A 20,649-nucleotide genomic window follows, 5' to 3' on the forward strand; every position below is an offset into this window, starting at 1 on the left:
ACAACTCTTGGGAAGCCAGTGTTACCCATCCAGGTCCTAGATGCCTCATGCTTTGGGCAAAAGCTTTGGCCCTTTTCTTTCTTTCTCCCTTCTTCTGTGGATGAAAACAAAAACACAGCCACCAAAAACATCCCCCAAACTAAGGTTTTCAAGGAATTAACTCCTTGTTTGTAACCTCCCCAGTACAAAAACCACCCAGTTCTTGGGGCAGACAATATGGGCTACTGAACATGACAAGAGCTGTCATTCCAATGACGACAAGCACACATGCACACGCGCGCACACAGATGCTTCTCCTCCAGAACAGCTGACTTCAAGCACACAGCTAGGCATTGGTTATTAACAAAATGAGAAATCTGATATATAGAAAGAAAACACTATTGTGGAGATTAATCCTGTGTCAGAGATTGTAGCCAACACTGGGCCCTCATCCAAAGACTGACAAAGCAACATGAGTATTTCTGCCCACCTATCACTGCAGGTACAGCTGCACTGGGACATCTCTCCCACTGCAAGTCAGTGCTTTTTCAAGTGTATTTCCCATTTACTATCCAAGCCTGGACTATTGTGCACTTTGGTTTCCCCCTTGTACTCCCAAACCCTGGGACCAAAAGAAGAATAACTCTCTCTCTCTCTCTAGGAATTGCCACTCAAAGCATAACTAATTTTGACAAGTTTGGACGTCCAGAAGTTTAGCTCCTTCAACAGGAGGCAACCATCAGACCAGTTAGAAATGTTTTTACGTCAGTTTTTGTAGGATGATGAAAAGGATTTGGGGGACTTCAGATCCTAAAACGTAGAGCAGGAAGGGAGAGAGAAAGAGAATAGACATATTGTTAATACAGCACATCAGGAGACCTCCTTTGCCATAGTAACTGCAGCACAATGACATGAAATATCTACCGCACTATAGCTACATTCCAGAAGACTATAGTATTGGCCTGTAGAAGCATGGCAAAAGTTCTTTCATTTTCTTGGGGCATGAGATCTCTCACCGGCAATCTGAGGCGGCATGAGAAAGTTTGTCCCGCAACAAGGCTGTTCGAAGCCGGCTCCAGTTAAATCAATATCATCAGGGCTGCGTGATACAGAGAAACTTCTCACTGGCCAGCAACTGAGAGCGCAAAGGAGAAGAAAGGTTCACATCTAGCATGTGAGGCACCCCAGAACTGCTCACGTTTTGGATTGCCCCAACCCAAGATAGAGAACTGGGACAAATGCCAGCACCCTTTTAAAAAAACGCCCCAGCATGGCTTGAATCAAGCTTCAGCTTCCGACTGCAATACAATCGCCTGAATTATAACTCCAAAAGGTGGTTTTAAACCACTTTTCCATCCCAGCTATCAGTTCAGAGCATGGCTTTCTCCTTTAGGCAAACAGAATACGGCTAGGTTTCAATATGCAGTTATTTTAAAGGCAAATCTCCCGCTTCAGAGCTAGGCTTGGCTTCTTTGGTAAGAAATGGAACAGCTGAACCCCTTGTTAATTTTTCACCAAGTCCAACCAGGGAAGCATGCCCAGCTAGGCTGAAATACAACCACCACCGCCACCCTTGCGCACTCTCTCCAGCCCTTCCCCCTCTTCTTCAGACCCCATTGAGCTTAAGCTGTCACAGAGCCCACATAATGGCTGAATCACAAATGCAATTCGTTTCTGCCTCTTCCTCCCCCCACAGCGCCCACCAAACCTTTCCAAGGCAACATCTGCTACTGGGTTGCTGAAACCACGGCACTCTCAGGGGCAAAAGCTTCCATAGTTCTCACTAAAACCCAGAAATGCTTCGAGGCAATAGAAGACGCCTAGGCAAAAATGCTTAAAAAAAAAAAAAAGAATTTAAGTACCAGTGCAAACAGCAGGAAAGATGCACATATGTACCCATGCGTGCGTTGTGAGGGTAATGTTCGTTTTCTTGTAAAGGCAGTGAGGCCTTACGTCTCTCATTCAGCTTTGAAGATGCCCCTCCAAGATGGCACAGGGTTGGAAGGACCCATCTGGCAATGCAAACTCACATCCCCGAGTTTGATCTTGACCCGAAAGCCAAAGTAGGCTTCTCCGTCGGCTCTCCTCATTTCATTTTCCACCCAGGCGTCAGAACAAAGCTACATGTGCTTTTCCACTCCCTCATTTTCCTTTATGAATAGGCAACTGGCAATTTATGTTTTAAGGAGCTTTGTTATCAGCCGTATCTCTCTCTCTCTCTCTCTCTCTCTCTCACTCTCTCTCTCTCACACACACACACACACACACACTCCATCGCCTCACCACACTGGCATTTCTAGTTGCCTTTCTTTCTCCACAATTTCGTTATTTCTCTAGGAGAAGTTGAGAGAAGCAGAAAGCCGAGTAGTTTGGGTATAAACCCTTTTCCAGACTTAAGCAAACAATAAACCACCACCCATCCCATCCAACCTTACCACACAATTTCTTTTACTAAACAAGCCAAGGTTGTCTTGCTCCAGCCCATTGCAGGCTATCACAATATTTCAGGGGGCCTTCAGCCACCTTTTCACCACAAGTAGTTCTGTATATACCAGCTTCCTTATAAAGGACTGCTTTACTTCAGACCGCCTTTTTAAACACCAATTACATTTTTTTTTAAATATCAGAGTATGAGCTGACCTTTTGGCCAAAAAGCCCCAAACCCAGGCCACCCTTGTTCTAAAACTGTTCTAAGACATTTTCAGATGCATCTGCACCCACCTTTGAAAACTAAAGGTGGGTACAGCTGCATCTGAAAAAGTAAGTATCCCATGGGAACAATGGCATGCAGATCCCAAAAGACCGCCAAGGGAATTTACCCCCATGTTGGCATATGCGCATTCCTTTCCTAAACAGGACACAAAAGCAACTACAAAGGTAGGTACACACACCTCCATTTCTTGGTATTCTTTGCAATGATGTAGCCATGCACTCAAGGTCCATGTTTAAGGTTATTTTTCTAAAAGAATGAGTGGGTGTGCCCACATCAGAAGGTGTATTTAAGTCTGTGGGTGCTATGCACACATGTGTAAAGAATGCAACAAAACAAGGCATTTATGCATTTAACAAATGCAGAGTAGGTCATTCTTACATTTATTTTTGATTCCTAGTTGAGGATACAGTTGGAGGTGGGGGCAAGATGCCCAGGGATGTGCTTTTTAAAAAAGAGACAAAGACTGCACTCAATAAGAACTACCTGTAGACCCCACTGAAAGTAACAGGACTTGTGCCCATGTTTAAAAGAAACACAGCAACCACCCCATATTCCAGCTGTGACTTCAGAAGACAAACTAGTCTAAAACTAGTATGTAGAGAGATCCTGTAGCACCTTTGGGACGAACTGAAAGAACAAAATTGGCAGCATGAGCTTTTGTAGACTTCAGTCTACTTCCTCAGATACATTTGGTGCATTCTATGAAAGCTCACGCTGCCAATTTCTCTCTTTCATTTAGTCTCAAAGATGCTACAAGATCTCTCTATGTACTGATTCTACAGACTACACATGAGCCCTGTGGCACCTTCAAGTTTAGCATTTATTGTAGCATGGGCTTTTGTGGACTCTAGCTCACTTTACTGGATGCAAGAAGCACGATCCAGAAATTTAGGGTTTGGGTGGGATTATATTGATGTCAGACTGAAATTAAATGAAGAATGTACTGACACTGACTATGCATCTGTCTTGAAGGTACCATTGAACTCTTGCTGCTTTTGCTGCCAACAGATTTAGCATGTCTATTTCTTTGGAAACTGGTTTCAAATAATTGAACCTAAAGTAATTGCTTCCAGTACTTTTAGGACTCAGTCATTTAATGAAAAGGCATTGAAGCAGCTATTGACAACTGTGGAAATAAGTCAGTTGCCTTTTCTATGGCAGGCAGAAGTGTAAGAGCCCTGGTCCCGAAGAGCCATTTACAGTGCCTACCTGACCTGTTACCATAAAAGCTAGTGTTTTGAGTGTGAAAAAAGCACACACTCCAACTTGAACTCTGTTCAAAATAAGTTGTTCTCTCTCTCTCTCTCTCTCTCACACACACACACACACACACTTTTCCCACCATTATTTGTGCTAGTAACTACTTTAACGAAACTGAGGTCCAAAATTCACTGGAGAAACAATCCAGTTCGGGACTGCTTGAATTGCCCTGGCTCAATGCTAGGGAATTCGGGGAACTCTAGCTTTGTTGAGACATTTAGCCTGCTCCATCAGAGAGCTCTGGTGCCATAATAAACTATAACTCCCAGGATGCCCTAGCACTGAGCCAGGGCAGTTCAAGCAGTCTCAAACTGGATTACTTCTGCAGTGTGCTTTGGACCTGGGTAAACTTAATAAAATCTGCTTTCTGGTCACCAAACATTTCCCATCCACTTCAACCAACATATTCCAGTCCCCTATATAGCCCCAATTGGCTATTATTGGAGCGCATGAAGTATCAGGACATGGGTTTTTCAACAGATTGCATCTAGGAGAATACACATCTACAAAAAAGCAGGCACAGTTGGTTGTGTTTCATAGAATCACAGAATTCAAGTTGTTTCCAACTTACGACAACTCTAAGGCAACCTTGCCATGGCAAGATTTTCTTGGCAAGATTTGTTCAGAGGGGTTTTTGTCTTTGCCTGCCTCTGAAGCCAAGAGGGTGCAACTCACCCAAAGTCACGCAGTGGGCTTCCAAACCCAAGCAGGGATTTGAACCCTGGTCTCTAGCATCAGAGTACAACACTCAAACCATCATACCATGCTATGCTGGCTCTCTCCCAGCTCAAGCAGCAGCATCAAAACGAACACAACTCATTACAGTCAGCCCTCCTTACCCACAGATTTTTTTATGCACGGATTGAAGTAGCCACAGCTTGAAAATGCTTTAAAATATATATAAATTCCAGAAAGCAAACCTTGATTTTGCTATTTTATATATTTTCTATGCCAGTGTATTGAATGGGTGCACGGATTTTGTTACCCACGGGGGTCCTGGAACCAAACCCCAGCGGATACCAAGGGCCAACTATACTTCCATTAATTCCAATGGGTCAACCCTAACTGGGACAAAACAGTGGCTTCGGTTCTCATCCTCTCTTTTATAAAAGCAATGTTTAAAGGTTTCCAGTGCTCCCTCTGTGGCCCTTTCACCCAAGGCAATGACACAACAGCCTTTGCCAAAGGACTAAACAAGAAGCCAGCTGGAAGGACTGATAAAGGAGGGCAAAAAAATGGCCCTTGGTGTGGAGACAATGGAGCCGGCATTGGTGGTGGGCAAGAGAAAATGGGCACCCATGTTTTGCATATCCCAGTGCCCACATTTATGTTGAATTCAATGATATAGCCATGTTAGTCTATAGAATCAGTATGTACAGCTTTCAGAGAGCTTTCCGAGACTTCAGTCTACTTCCTCAGATGCATTTGGGAAGTAGACTTAAGTTTAGGAAAGCTCACACTGCCAATTTCTTTCTTTCAGTGAGTCTCAAAGATGCTGCCAGACCTCTCCACATTTATGTGGAAGTAACTTCCCAAGGAGAGCCCTTCCTACCTTCTTTTCCCACTTCACCAACAGAAGGAAGGCTAAACCAGAGCAGATAGGATAGCAGCAACTGGCCCAGCGACCACAAAAACAAAAAATCCCACAACTGAAGCAGCTTTCACTTGTAACTATCAGTCTTCTAGTTAGAGACCCATGGAGGCTTTTCTCATGCAGAAAGGGATTTCATTCATTAAAGCATCAAAAGCAACTGGAGGAAAGAAGAAGAGAAAGAGAAGTAGCAGCTTATGAATCTTCCCCATGAAAGCCTGTGTTTGGATGCTAGCCTCCAGGTCAAAAGTTGGCAAACTTCTCTTTTTCTCATACACGGAACTATGCCTGTTTCACTAGACATATAGATAGACTGGCTGGCTTAATACCTGGTGGAGTTAATGTGTGTTCAAGTTTCAAAACGAAAAAGCTGAGTCTGGCACACAGGAGCAGACTGACAGCAAACACTGCCAAAATATGTAGTCCCTTTCAATGGAAGACTAGCCTCAAGACACCTCAAGGCACCAGATTGCCCTTTGAGCTTGGATGCTAAGCAGGGTCAGTTCTGGTTAGCCCTTGGAAGGAAGACTGCGAAGGAATCCCAGGTGCTGGAGGCTTGGTTTCAGAGGCAGGCACTGGCAAAGCCCACCTCCTAAAGATACTTGACCTAAGGAAAAATGTATGTGGTAGCCACACATTGACAGGCGACACACACAAACACCTTAAAGACGCCAGATCCTGCCTGATTTTGGAAGCCAAGCAGGGTCAGGCCTGGACAGGACTGGGACGGGAGACCGCCAAGGAATCCCAGGTGCAGTAGACTCTGTGTGGGAGGAAAGAACAGACAAAACCACCTCTGAGGATTCGTTGGCGACGAAAACCCTATGGAAAATCTATGGGCCGACACACACACACACACACACACAACAGGCATCTGATCTGGGAAGCTAAGCAAGGTCAGCCCTGGCTAGTCCTAGGGTGGGAGGCTGCCCAGGTGCCAAGTCCTTGCCTGAGAAAACCCTCTGAAAAACCTATGGGTCAAGAAACGCCAGGGGCACACAAAGAGTGCCTCAATGGCCCCAGGTCCCACCTGACTGATCTGGGAAGCTAAACTGGTCCAGCTTGGGTCGGCACTTGGGTGGGAGACCGCCAAGGCATCCCTGTTGGGGATGCTTTGATGGTGAGTCCCTGCATGGCAGAAGGGGGTTGGACTGGATGGCCCTGGGGGGTCTCTTCCAACTCTAGGATCCTATGAATCCCTTGGTGACTATAGATTTCCCAAGTCCTGGCCCACATGGGCAAGTGGCTAAGATGTGAAGTTCCCAAAGCCTCAGGCCAACCCTTGCCATTTTCTGCCTGGGCTGAGAGTGAAAAGTCCCAAAGAGACATTTTATTATAGAGCAGTTAGTCAGAGTACCTTCCTTTGCCATGCTTTTCTCTGGCGCTGACCATACAGTTCTTTGTATTTGAATTGGGGCAGAATTTTGCCGCCTCCCAGGATTCGATGAGTCCTTTGCCAACAACAACAACAACAACAACAACAACACACACACACACAAAAGGGAAACCCAACCAAACAAAGCCCTGACTCTATAATAGAGATGGAGGCAGAGAAGGCAGAGAAAGAGAGAGATACACAGAGAGGGACAAGGGATGGAAGGAGGCGGGTGGCAAAAGTTCAAACTTGGCTCTTGGGCATGGTGCCCCCCCCCAAAAAAATAAAAGGACCAGACCGTGGGCATGGCTCCCTTTGCCATCTTATTGGGGGGGGGGGCTCTCTTCAAAGATGGTCCAAGAAAAGAAAATGATGGAGGGAAGGGGGTCCTTCGCCTTGCCTTGCCTTGCCAGCCTCGCCAACCACTCTCTGATGGAGGAGAAGGGGGAGGGTTAAACCCAAACCCGTGTTAACCCTTTCCCACACAAATGCCCCCCGCACCTTCCACGTGTATGCCCCCTTTTCTCCTGCCTTTGTGCCACCCCTTCAAGGGGCATCGAGGGGGCAAAGGGGAAACCCTTCAAAGGGGTGCTTGGGGGGGGGCAGGTCCTTCTCCTCCCCCCCCCGGTGCCCCCTTTCTCTTCTTTCCCTCAGCCCCAGAGCCTGGCAGAGCCCCATGCCCAGCATGCCAAGCCAAGGAGGGAAAGGTGTGGGTGTGTCTGATTCTCTCTCTCTCTCTCTCTCTCTCTCTCTCTCTCTGCTGGGTGTGGAGGGGGCAGGGGTGTGTGTGTGCCCCTTCCCTCCGTGCCCCCCTCGGGGGGAGAGCGTGGGACCCGCTTTCGCCCGCCCAAGGGCTGCCTTTGCTGAGGGGGCTGCTTCTTTCCTCACCAGTTGGGAGGCATTTCATTCAAAGGGGAGCTGAGGTCTGTGGGGCTTTTCTCGGGGTGCCTCCTTTCCCCTCAGCCTTTGCCCCGAGAGCGGCGAGCCCCTTCCCTCTCCTTGTCGCCCGCCCTCCGTTCTTTGTGTCCAGAGAGGCGGCGGCAGCCCGAGTCCGCTTCCGAGAGAGCCCCGGGGGCTGCCTCTTCTTCCCGCCCCCTTGGCCTCACCTTTGGAAGAAGGGCATGCTTGCTCCCCGCCGGCGGCGCCTTCTTCCCGGGCTCCCGCTTGCCGTGGCCTCCCTCCGCCGCCACCACGACGACGCCCCCTCGGCCGCCCCGGTTTATAGCCCTCCCTCCGCCTCAGCGCCGGCCTCCCAGCGCCATCTTGGCCGCGCGTGACGTCGCCGCCGCCGCCGCCGGGCCTCAGGCGCCCTCCTCCTCCTCCTCCTCCTCCTCCTCAGCCCTGACCCCAAAGAATGGCCGCCGCCTCGGGAGCGCCTTCTTCTTCGCCTCAGCTTTGCCCCTGCGTCTCCCCGCGGAGGCGAAGAAGAAGAAGGGGCGCCTTGGCCCCGCTTCCCAGCCCCAGAGGAGGCCTCCCTCCCTCCCTCCCTCCCTCCTCCAATGTTTCAACGCTTCAACAGCGGGCCTTTGGACTTTGGCTCAGGCCCTCTGCCCACTGGATCGGCCTCGAAGCGAGATGAACGCGCCTCGAGAGCAGCCCGCAAACGAAGTCGTCGTGGCGCCAAGGAGGCTGGCGCGCAAAGAAAGTGCGCTCGCTCCGAGCTCCCGAAAGTCCCGAGAGGCGCCTTAATGCCTCTCAGCCAGCGTTTTCAGGGCGGGTTTGGTCGTGGGGAAGCGATCTGCCTCTATTCAGGGGAGAAAGCCCCGATCGCCTTCGTGTGATCAACACCGACATCTTCCTCGTCCCTTTGAAAGGGAGGGAGGGTCGATCGGCAAGGAAGAAAGGAGTTCATTCATTCATTCATTGGGATGGTGGTGGTTGGGATTGTTCTTGTAGCCCCCCCCCCCCCGACACGTGTCTTTGGGCCGGAGGGAAGGGGGCTTCCAGGGAAGGAGAGTGGCTAAGGCCATCCTGGAAGCGCCTCAGGAGACAGGATTGGGGCGATCCTGAAAAGCTTGAAGGAGGCGGCAGAGGAAGGGAAGGGGTGCCTGGTGGTGGAAGGCCATCCTGAAAACACTTGAGGAGATGGAGGGAGGACTGGGGAGAAACTGGTCGAAGGCCAAGCTCTGTGGGTCTGTGGGGTCGGTCTGCAGAGAGATCTTGGAGCCTCTTTGGAGTTTATCAGACCAGGGAAATTGGAAGTCTAATCCAATGGCAATCCAAGCACAATCCTGGGGTTTCGTGTTATTGCGTGATAGACTGCCACACACAATTTCGGGCAGTGGCAAGCTCTTGTCAGGCAATGGGAAGTCACTTCAAATGCAATTCACATTCACGTATATTCGCTGGACTAGCAAATTCACATAAATGCGTTCTGGCCCCACTTTCTTTTCCTTCGAAATTCAGAGACATTCCTCCCGTGTGATAAGCTCCCTTGAGACTCCCTGGAAGGAAGCATTCAAAGCTATGGCCTTCTTAGTCTGTAGAGAGGCCTTGGAGCCCCCCTTTGAGGCTCACCAAAAGGAAGAAGTTGCCAGCAGGAGCCTTCCTAGGCTTCAGCCCACCTCCTCAGATGCATTCCACATCTTCAAGCTACCAAAATGTATCCGTAGGATCCCAAGCTCTAGCCATGGGAGTCTCTGGGATCAGTCCCTAGAGAAGCCTTGGAGCCCCTTTGAGACTCGGCAAAAGAAAGAAGTTGGCAGCAGCAGCCTTCCTAGGCATCAGTTCACTTCCAAATGTATCTGAGGAGGTACATCGAAGTTTATGGAAGCTATGGAGATCTTTGAGACCCAACAAAAGAATGAATGCAAAGCTATAGCCTTATGAGTCTATAGAGAGGCCTTGGAGCCCCTTTGAGACTCACTGGAAGAAAGAAGTGGGCAGCAGGGGCTTCCCCAGGCTTCAGCCCACTTCCGCAGATGCATTTGGGGGGAAAGTGGTTCAAGATGAAGGGCAGAGGGAGAATTGGGGATGGGGGGAGTGGTTCATGGTGGAAGGCGATCCTGAAAGCACCAAGGAGATGAAGAACTGGGGGGAAGTGGTTCAAGATGAAAGGCAATCCTGAAGACTCTTGAGGAGGTGGAGACAGGGATGGAGAATTGGGAGGAAAGTGCTTCAAGGAGCTGGGCTGATCCTGAAGACATTGAAGGAGGAGGTGGGGAAGGGAAAGAGGGGAGAGTGGTTCATGGTTGAGGGAGATCCTGAAAACACTTAAGGAGATGGAGGGAAGGAAAGAGAATGGGGAGGGAAAGTGGTTCACAATGGAGGGAAATCCTGAAAACACTAAGGAGATGGAGGGAGAACTGGGGAGAAAGTGGTTTAAGATGAAAGGTGGTCCTGAAAACACTTGAGATGGAGGGAAGGAGGGAGAATTGCGGGGTAAGTGGTTCATGATGGAGGGCAGCCCTGAAAACACTTAAGGAGATGGAAAGAGGGGAACCTTTGAGTTTGTTTGTTTGTTCGCATCGGTGGACTCGGTTTTTTTTTTTGTTTTGGACTCATTTTTGCACAACGTTTGGTGACAACTTGTAAAAGCAGTACTTATAACAGTCACAGGCAACAACATCTTATCCTTTGTTTTTTGTGAGTTTTTTCAGGCTCTGTGGCCATGTTCTAGAAGAGTTTATTCCTGACGTTTTGCCAGCATCTGTGGATGGCATCTTCAGAGAATACTGGCATGGAAGAGAATAAGGTGTGTGTGTGTGTGTATACACTGTGTGATCCTGGGTAAAGAGGAGTGATTCCCATGTTAATCTGGATCACACAGTATATATATACCCCACTCTCTTCCATGCCAGCATTCTCTGCAGATGCCAGCCACAGATGCTGGCGAAACGTCAGGAATAAACTCTTCTAGAACATGGCCACAGAGCCCGAAAAACCCACAAAAAACTATGGATGCCACCAATGAAAGCCTTCGACTTCACATCTTATTCTTTGTTTCTTTCCCTTCTAGACCGTCTTTCTCCTGGAGAGGAACCCAAAGTGGCTCGCAGATAATAAAATCAGTGAAAAACACGGGGTATGTATTTTTAGTTATCGTTTAAACTTTTTGTATGTTTTTGTATTCATTTTATACTATTTTTTCTTGTGATGATGATGATGATGATGATGATGATGATGATGATGATGATTATCCTGCTCTTTTCCCAGAACTGGTACTCAGAGCAGCTTCACAACATTAAAGGAACAATACAGTTAACACTATTAATAATGTTTAATCTCAGGATTGGGTCTTTTTTGGAGGGAGAAAGGCAGCATGGAAGTGAAATAAATAAATTCAACCAAAGACTTGACAATGAAAACAAAATTAAAATTTTGCTAAAACCATATCAAACTGTATTAAAAATACAGAAGTTTAAAAAACACACACACAAAACCAACCGTTTTCAAACACCTGAAGGCCCAACACTTGTTTTGTATGGCATGAATCGCAGCAAAGTAGGACCTCCGTTGGCAGAATCATATACACTGGTCCCTCCACATTTGCGGATTTGATTATTCATGGATTTTATTGATATGTTCTCTCTAGGACTCTCTAGGTCCTCCAGCACAACTCTGCAGTCAACTTGAACCAAAAGTTGTAATGAAGGGCCTAGGGATTCCTAGAGAGGACACTCCACTAGGCATTTGTAGTTCCTCCAATGCAATTCAGTGGTCAATGTCTGGCAGAGGTTGACCACAGAGTTGCACTGGAGGACCTAGAGGTTCCTAGAGAGGTATTCACTCTTACTGTTTTTGTTATTTGCTGTTTTACCACATTCACAGGGGTCCTGTGCCCGACCCCAGCGAATGTGGAGGGCCAAGTGTACATACTTGGGTGCCTGCGGGGGGGGGGGGGGGGGGTTAAAGAATTGGGTCAGAGAGAAGCAAAATGCAAAAAAGTTACGAAGTGGTGGTTATCCTAACACTGGACATCAACAAACAGGTGTTAAGATAAACATCCTTGCTCAGATGAATTGATTCCCACATGCAGCACGGGCTATTTTTTTAACAGAAAAAAGCAAACTTGTCCCCATTCAAGCCATAGGAGATGGTACTGAAAGGTTTTGTGAATTCTTTGCTCAGCGGGTTTTTTGCACCAAAATCTGTCTTTGAAATTCTTTTGTTCAAAGGTGGCCACACTGAGGTCAGAAACAGAGCGCTGAATCCTACCTAGTTAGACGTATAGAACCCACTGCAGAATGGTAAAGCAACATGTGAAGTCAAAGGCTTTCATGGCCGGAATCCATAGTTTTTTTGGGTTTGTGGGTTTTTTGTGGGCAAGATGCCAGCCACAGAAACGTCAGGAAGAAACTCTTCTAGAACATGGCCACAGAGCCCGAAAAACCCACAATAAACTAAGGTAAAGTGACACTTCTGTAAATAGCGTGGATTCAATACATCTACTCTAGTTAGGACTACCAATCATATTAGGCTTCTTCGAAGGCTGCATCTGCACTGGGGAAATAACTACCATTCCCAGAATGCCCTAGCATGGAGCCTTGGCAGTCAAAGTGGTATCAAACCAGTTTGTGCGGATGCATCCTAGGAGGGAAGTGTCATTCTCAACAGGCTACAGAACAGCGTAACAGAGCATACTACTACAACACTTTCCTGTTCCAATGCCATCCCTTTCCCCTCTTAGTACATACTTAGTACAAATCCCAGGATTCCATAGCACAGAGGCATAGCAGTTAAAGCAGAGTCAAACCAGATTAATTCTGCAGTGCAGATGCAGCCAAGGAGTGAGAATGTTAGTTCCTGGGCAGTAGTGCCATGAATGTTTGCAGCGCACTAGAGACTTAGTGTGGTACAGCGATAAAAATGTGCTATTCAAATCCCTGGCCAGCTGGGAAATGCATTGGCCGACTTTGAACAAGTCCCTCTCTCACACACACAGACACACTTTGTTCCTCAGCCTGTCCCACCTCACAGGGTTGTTGTAAGGATCAACAGCAGGGGAGAAGAGATGCTGCTTTGAAGCCTCTGGAAGACAGGCAAGAAATATACGTAACTAATAAGTAATATTGAACCTCGGAGATGTGTAAAGAAGAAGCTGGCATCGCAGTGCCGCATAGGCAATTAAACATGGCATGGGGCCAGAATTGCTAAGGGCAAACAAAGCTTAGTTGGCACAGGCGCTGCTCTTTTCCCGAGCGGCTGCTTTCAATCCCTTTCGAAGCGCTCACCGAAACACCTTTAGAGAGGAGCCTTTTTCAACATCTCCACCCCCCCCCCCCCCAGTTGCCTCGGTATTTGTTTTAATTTCCTTAAGGCTTATGTTTTAAAAGTATTTTGAATGTATTGTTTGCTTGTTTTCCCTGTTCCTTTTTGGACAAATTGAAAGATGAGACACATCGACGTTACTGGGCAGTCTGTGCCAAACGAAAGCACAAAGCTCAGTCTGCTTTGTCTGCCCAGACAAATAAAAGATAAGAGAGAAACCAACAGTGTCCGAAGAGCCCCGACCTTTAGTCGCCTTACTGTCCACATAGAGAAGAAGAATCCTCCAGACATAGGACAACCAAACTGAGATCAGGGAGTGTTTGTGTTTAAAGCAAAGCTTGGGCCTATCTAGGATACGTTCCTATACTCCCAGGAAAAACTGGATTAAAACTGGGATGACAATACAGTCGGCCCTTCATGTCCACGGATTCCACTACCGAAGGCTTGAAAACACTCCAAAAACGGAAAGTTCCCAAAAGCAAACCTTGATTTTGACATTTTATATAAGGGACACCACTATTTTTATTGTTTTTGTTTATGGGAGTGGGTTAGGGGATTGTGTAGAGTTGGTTTTTGTTTTATAATTTGCATTCTGTATATTTTGTATATTTCTGTGTTTTACTGAAATGTATTGTAACCCACCTCGATCTGTAGGGAGAGGCGAGATATAAATAAATTTATTTATATTATTATTATTATAAATAATAATAATGCATTATTATTATTTAATGGGACTTGAGCATCCACAGATTTTGGTACCCGGGGGGGGGGAGGGTGTCCTGGAACCAAAACCCAGCCGATACCAAGAGTCCACTGTAGTGTTTTTTTGCCTCTGTTCTGGTGGTTCCTGCACACATTGGCCGCATCCACATTGCCAAAATAATCCAGCTTGACACCACTTTAACCACCACGGCTCAATGCTGTGAAATTCTGGGAGTTGCAGTTTGTTGTAGTACCAGAACAAAGTTTAAATGGCTCACCAAATTTATATTTCCCGGGATCCTAGAGCACTGAGCAGTTAAAGCAGATTATTTCTACAGTGCTTCATTTCCATGCCATCTTTCTCCCACGATGGCAGCTTCCAAAAAAGGGAAATTAAAAACGTTTACAATCAATTAAAACCAATAAAAAATTCCCAGATTGAACACCATAAAATAATTCAAAAGTGATGCAAAAGTTTAAAAGAAACAAAATCCACAAATGAAAAAGCACCTCTCTTTTCATTGCTTTCCCATAAGAATTGCTTTTAAGCAACTAATTGTAATGATGGCACCAAACCAGGGGCTTTTGGACTGTAACCGTTGACTGTTAGAAAGTAACCCTCTGCATTCTAGTTCCTTTCTCACACTTCGCCAGCAAAGTGTTGCAGGAGAAAAAGGAAGCTCCATTTCAAGGAGGCGGCATTCTGCTTATATAACCTCTGTCAGAAGTGCCAAAAATTGAACTACTACCAAACCAGCTTTGAGAGGTTTGCTGAAGTTACCTCTCCCAATCTCCCAGGGAACTATAGTTCCAAAAAGTTAAGTCCAAAACACAGTGCAGAAATCATCCAGCTTGAAACCACTTGAACTGCTCTGGCTCAGTGCTAGAAGATCCTAGGAATTGTAGTTCATTGTGGGACCAGAGCTCTCTGACAGAGAAGGCTCAATGTCTCACCAAACTAGTTGCCAGGATTCCCTGGCACTGAGCCTGGGCAGTTCAAACGGTCTCAAGTCGGATTATTTCTGTGTTTTGGACCGAACTTTCTGAGCAATGATGGAGGATGTTCTCTTCCCCAAATCCAATCTCCTAGCATCTCTGTTTATAAAAAGATCAGGTAGCAGGTGATAGGAAAGGTTTCTGTCTGATGGCGGCGCCATAGATGGACGGATAGCATGACCATACAGAAGGTCCCTCCTACATTCGTACCGGTTGTGTCTCCCTTATTCAGAATTCCAAAATCTGAAATGCTCCAAAATCATCCCCATGAGAGGCTGAGATAATGACACCTTTGCTTTGGTGGTTCAGTGTACACCAACATTATTTCATGAGCATTATTTAAAACACTGTGTATCCAATTCCCTTCAGTCTATGTGTATAAGGTGCATAGGAAACATAAATTGTGTGTTTAGACCTGGGTCCCATCTCCAAGGTAGCGCATGATGTAGATGCAAATATTCCAGAAGCCAAACAACAACAAAAACAATCCAAAATCCCAAACACTTCTGGTCCTAAGTGTTTCACATAAGGGAGACTCGACCTGTTTGGGAAACATTTCAGCAACTACAACAAAGTGGTGTGTCTCCATCCTCAGCAGGGGCCAACCTTTTCTCAGGCAGCTGCTACGTTTTCCCCCCCAGAATCCCCTGGAATGGGCACCGTGTTTTGGGCACTAAGACAATCAAACAGCAGCCAACATGAGGAGGATCAAGACATTGCTACTGGCAACAAAAACTTTTCAAAGTGAAAGGAGGAGTGTCTGTGAGTAATAGAACAAGTTTGAAGTAACCAAGAGTGCATCGACACTGGAGAGATAATGCAGTTTGACACCACTTTTAAGTGCTATGGGATCCTGGGCTTCGTAGTTTCACATGGTCTTTAGCCTTCTTTGCCAAAGAGGGATGATGCCCGGCCAAACTACAAATCCCAGGATTCTGTAGGATGGAGCTAGGAGTGTCAAGCTACATTATTTCTACAGCATGGATGCACCCCTAGCATAACAAACATGTTTTTTACAGGCTAAAAATAAGAGCTAATGGCAGCTTTTAATATCTTTTTAGCCTCACTTTACTGTAACAGCTCCGCAGTGTTTACTTCTGACTACTCAGAGCTTGAACTTGGAAAACCCACTGATCTCTAACAGAAGATCTTCAGCCTCCCAGAAAACAGCAGCTTGACAGATTTCCATTGCAAATACCAAAAAAAAAAAGCATTACGATTTCCAGCTGCTAGCTAAAGGAAGGTAGAGAGTGCCACAACGGACTACAAATCCCAGGATTCCATAGGATGGAGCTGTGACAGCTGAAGTGGTGTCGAATTGCATTAATTCAGCTGTGTGGCAGCAGCCTAGGAAGCTAGGTTCGGTGCTTGTCAGAACTCCTAGCTCTCTTGTGTCAAACTGCATTATATCTCCAGTGTAGACCAGGCCTAAATCTATGAAAGCGTATGCTACTCTCAGATCCAAAACCACACTATTTGAGACTGCTTTAACTGCCCTGGCTCAGCATTAGGGGATTCTGGGAATTGTACTTTGCTGGGGTACCGGACCTCTCCGACACAGAAGGGCGAAACGTCTCACAGAACAACAGTGCTCCGAGTTCGATAACACTACTGAGATGGGAGCGACTTGCCACGGTGCGCCAGAACTCAAATTGACTTTCCCCACCTCCAGATTACATAAGATCGTTGCGATCTCCAAAGCGCCAATTCCAACAGTAGCAGTTTACAAGGGAAGAATTAATTATTGGCAAGGGAATCGCCAACAGCTTGCCAGCTGAGCGCTTTGAGAGAAATTAATTTCAGGAACACCGCGCATGATGCTTGGAGACTTGCCTTGGGTGTGTCGATTCCAAGGTGGCCCCTTGGCCAACGCAGCCCCAAGCGAAGGAAGAAATGGCATTTTTCCTCCCCAGAAAAGGTATTCCAAAGAGACAGCAGGCTCACAAGCCAGATTCCTCTGTGCGTGTGCAAGCGTACACAAACACACACACATGAATGCAAGTGCATAGCCCATGCACTAATAAGGCCTCAGGGGGTTGCAGCAGACATCCAGCAACGTAGTGATAGAACCAAGATGCACAGCGAGATTAAGGACCTCAAAAAAATCTATTGGCCAGATTAAGGTAGAAAAAGAATGCAATCCAAAATGAGCAAATGAACCAGTGGGATGAATTTTTCACTGAAGGAAAGATGACATATACACGCATTTATTCTGCTATACATGTGAATTCACCTCTATCTTCCTTTTTTTGGTGGAATTTATTTTCAGGAAGCCTAAACCAGCAATAGGCAGAAAGCAGACTGGGATCTGTTTTACTAGATCTCTGGATGATTTGCAATAGGTGCAGCAAGGGCTTCGAAAAGCATGATTCTCCAGGGCGGGGGGGATTAAGCAAAAACAACAGCAAAACGACTTTTCCCACCCAAAGAAAGCTTGAGAATAGGCTTTGGTTTGAAAAAAGTGTGAGCTCAGGTCACATCTGATGCTCATATACTCTGTGCACCTTGCCCTTTTAATAAATTCTAAGTAGGTCCCTTTTAACCTGGTTCTGGTTAGCGAATCTTGGGGTTCTCCTGAAAAAATAAAGCCGATCTTTCATCTGAGATTGGAAAGTTACTTTCATAAAGCAATTAGGCTGCATCCGTACTGCGGAAATAATGCAGTTTGATACCACTTCAACTGCCACAGCTCAGTGCTGTGGAGTCTTGGGATTTGTAGATTGTTGTGGCACCAGAGCTCTCTGATAGACAAGGCTAAAGCTCTCACAAAACTCCAGATCCCAGCATTCTACGGCATTGAGCCATGGCAGTTAAAGTGGTGTCAAACTGCATTAATTCTGCAGTGCAGATTAGCCCTTATTTACAGTTACTACAGATCCAAAGAACCCTCTCCTCTGTAGTCAGTTACCATTAGGGTTATATTTTTGAAAGTTACCCGACTGCTTTTTTCGAAAGTAACTGTATTCAATAGGTTTTTTAAAACCTTTCAAAAACTTTAAATGCTACAAACTGGTGATCTGTAGTAAAATAAAACAGCGGCAGGTGAGTCTTGGAATGGAAGGAGCCACAAAGTAAGTGGTCTTACTCAGCCTGCCACCAGTTTTAAAGAGATTTAAAGCATGAAATGTCAGAGCTGATCTATCAGCTAGAGAAACTTTCCCTTTTAGACAGTAATACTTCATTTATAGTTTTTTATGGGTTTTTCAGGCGATGTAGCCATGTTCTAGAAGAGTTTATTCCTGACGTTTCGCCAGCATCTCTGGTTGGCATCTTCAGCATCTGTGGCTGGTATCTCTGGAGATGCCAGCCACAGATGCTGGCCAAATGTCAGGAATAAACACTTCTAGAACATGGCCACAGAGCCCCCAAAACCCACAAAAAACTATGGATGCCAGCCATGAAAGCCTTCAACTTCACATTACTTCATTTGCTAACATACACATGCACCTCTAAGGAGGCAAAGGAAACCCATTTCAGTCAAGAGCATCACAACCAAGATGCCACAGATGCAGGCGAAACATCAGGAATACATTCTTCCAGAACAGGGGTAGGCAACCTGCGGCCCGCGGGCCGGATGCGGCCCGGCAAGGCCTTGGGACCGGCCCCAGCCCGGTCCTGCCGCCGATTGCCGCCGGGGCCTTTGGCCTCTCGCGCGCAGGGGCAATTGTCTATAGAAGCCTCAGAAACATGCATTTATGTTAACATTTTTTAAAAAATCAGCAAATTTTTTTCCGTGTCCTCCACTTTTTTTAAAAAAAGTGTCTACCATTTGAAAATTTTGTCCTACATTTGTCCCAATTTATTTATTTATTTAATTTTTTTTTAAAAAAAATATTTAATTATTTATTTTTTGGCTTCGGCCCCCCAGTTGTCTGAGGGACAGCAACCCGGCCCCTGGCTCAAAAAGGTTGCCTACCCCTGTTCCAGAACATGGCCAAGTAGCCCAAAAAACCTATAGATGTTACTGATGTTTTTTGTATGTTTTTAATATGTACTGGTTTGGATAACCTGCCAGCAGCCTTGAAGCCCATCATTGTGAGAAAAGGATGGCAATAAAAGAATAGAATGAGGAGGAGAATGGAAAGGTGAAGAAGAAACCAGTTATTTATACTTGCTGAAGTCTTCCCTCTGATCTGATCCATTACAAGGCAGGATTCCTACACTTCAATCTGATTTCAGTTTGCTCTTGGAAAACAGCCTCTTTGAATATATATATAAATATATACATACATATATATATATATACACACTCATCCCTCCATATTTGTGGCTTTAATATTTGTGGATTTGATTATTCACGGTTTTGATTAATATGTTCTCTTTAGGAATAACTAGGCCCTCCAGTGCAACTCTGTGGTCAAATTTAACCAAAGGTTGCACTGAAAGACCTAGAGATTCCTAGAGAGAATACTCTACTAGGCCTTTGTAGCACCTCCAGCGCAGTTCTATGGTCTGTGTGTCTGACCACAGAGTTGCCCTGGAGGACCTAGAGATTCCTAGAGAGGTGTCCTCTCAGGTATAAACATGGCTGTTTTAGTTATTTGCGGTTTTCCCATATTCATGGGGGGGGGGGGTGTCTTGTGCCCCTAACCCTAGCGAATATGGTGGGACAAGTGTATTTAAAAATATTGTCCAGTTCTCCCTTGCAAGCCCCAGTCTGTGCCCCCACATGGCTTCCAGTTGTGATGGATTAGGCCGAGGCTGAACAATCTGCTTTAAAAGAGGGTCTAAACGCCATGAAGCTGCAGTTTGAGCCATCTCCTGCACTGAATATTCATCACAGCCAAAAAGCACATTATTTGCCACCGTGTAATGCAAGGTGACGACTGAAGACGGGACAAAGAGGAAAAGAGTTGGGGGTGAGGTTCCCCCCCCCCAACAAACAGAGGGCCGATTATAGACTGGAGAGGAGTTCAGCAACATTTTATGGGTCTTTGCGCCAAACTCTGGGGGATAGGTCTCCTCGGCCCAATATTTTTTGATCTTCATTGTTGCCTTCCCATTCTGAAGGCACAAGGGGCACCCTCTCAAGACATTGGTGCTTTAAACCCAAACCATCGCTCCCAAGTCGCCTGGTAGAAGTACATACGGTGCATATACAGTAAGAAAAAGTTGAAACAAACATAACCTGATCTATGAAGAAATGCATGGGGGAACAACCAACGTACCTCATCATAGTTTCACTGCCGTTAGAACGACGTCACCCCATTGTGAGAAGTGTTGTGGTTGTTGTTGTTCTTTCTTAAGCTGCGGATTTTTCCGTTATCCAGACGGGAAACTCAGCGGGATCTCACCCTAACCAGAGTGTGAAGCGGGCACACGTGGGACCTGTGCCCTCTCTAGGCCTGCGGAGGAAATAGAGCAGGAGTAAGATGCTGTGGATGGGAAAGCCATGCAGAAAAAAAAAACCACTGAGAATTAGAGAAGTATTTGCAAATGGTGGCACATGCTTCCCATCATGTGGTGTGGCTATAATGCTCGAAATTTTCCTGAATGCAATTGTACATTTCGAAGTGCAAATCATGATATCCGTCCTGACAGCCCCCACAGTCACATGCCCCTAAGATGAGACCAAAAAAAAAAAACCCTGGCATCCACCATTTCACCAATGAAAACCAGGACATGTGTGACCAGGCAACAAGACAGTGTGATCAGGCTGGTGAAATGCAAGCTAGAAGAAAATTGCAGCAGCCTGCTTCAGCCTGAGTCTCCTGGGAACGGCAAGATTCCACCTCTTCCTCTCCCCATTGCTGAATGAATCGACTTTGAACACCATTTGTAGCAATTAAAGAATTGCATATATTCATGAATAAGTCTAGGCAT

At 46.2% G+C, this 20,649-nt stretch overlaps 1 protein-coding gene and 1 long non-coding RNA gene across 6 annotated transcripts in view; one reads left to right on the forward strand and one right to left on the reverse strand.

Moving 5' to 3' along the window:
- HIC2 (HIC ZBTB transcriptional repressor 2) overlaps window positions 1-20,021 on the reverse strand; it is a 134,411-nt gene extending 114,390 nt beyond the window's left edge. For 4 of the 5 annotated variants that reach the window (XR_016277271.1, XR_016277270.1, XM_089489751.1 and 1 more), the window contains exon 1: window positions 8,025-8,173. The gene's annotated coding sequence lies outside the window, so the exon portion shown is untranslated. Of the gene's footprint in view, window positions 1-8,024; window positions 8,174-19,994 lie in introns of those variants that run through there. The other variant, XM_089489753.1, reaches the window with a different exon arrangement.
- On the forward strand, window positions 10,796-13,787 carry LOC149290003 (uncharacterized). The gene is made up of 3 exons (XR_016277287.1): window positions 10,796-10,942; window positions 12,036-12,265; window positions 13,250-13,787. It is a non-coding gene; the product is annotated as an uncharacterized LOC149290003 (long non-coding RNA).
- Window positions 20,022-20,649: the final 628 nt, after the last annotated feature.

The sequence above is a fragment of the Sceloporus occidentalis genome, unplaced genomic scaffold (genome assembly GCF_023333645.1).
Source record: "Sceloporus occidentalis isolate IW3139 unplaced genomic scaffold, rSceOcc1.0.p SCAF_41, whole genome shotgun sequence".
Classification (NCBI taxonomy): domain Eukaryota; kingdom Metazoa; phylum Chordata; class Lepidosauria; order Squamata; family Phrynosomatidae; genus Sceloporus; species Sceloporus occidentalis.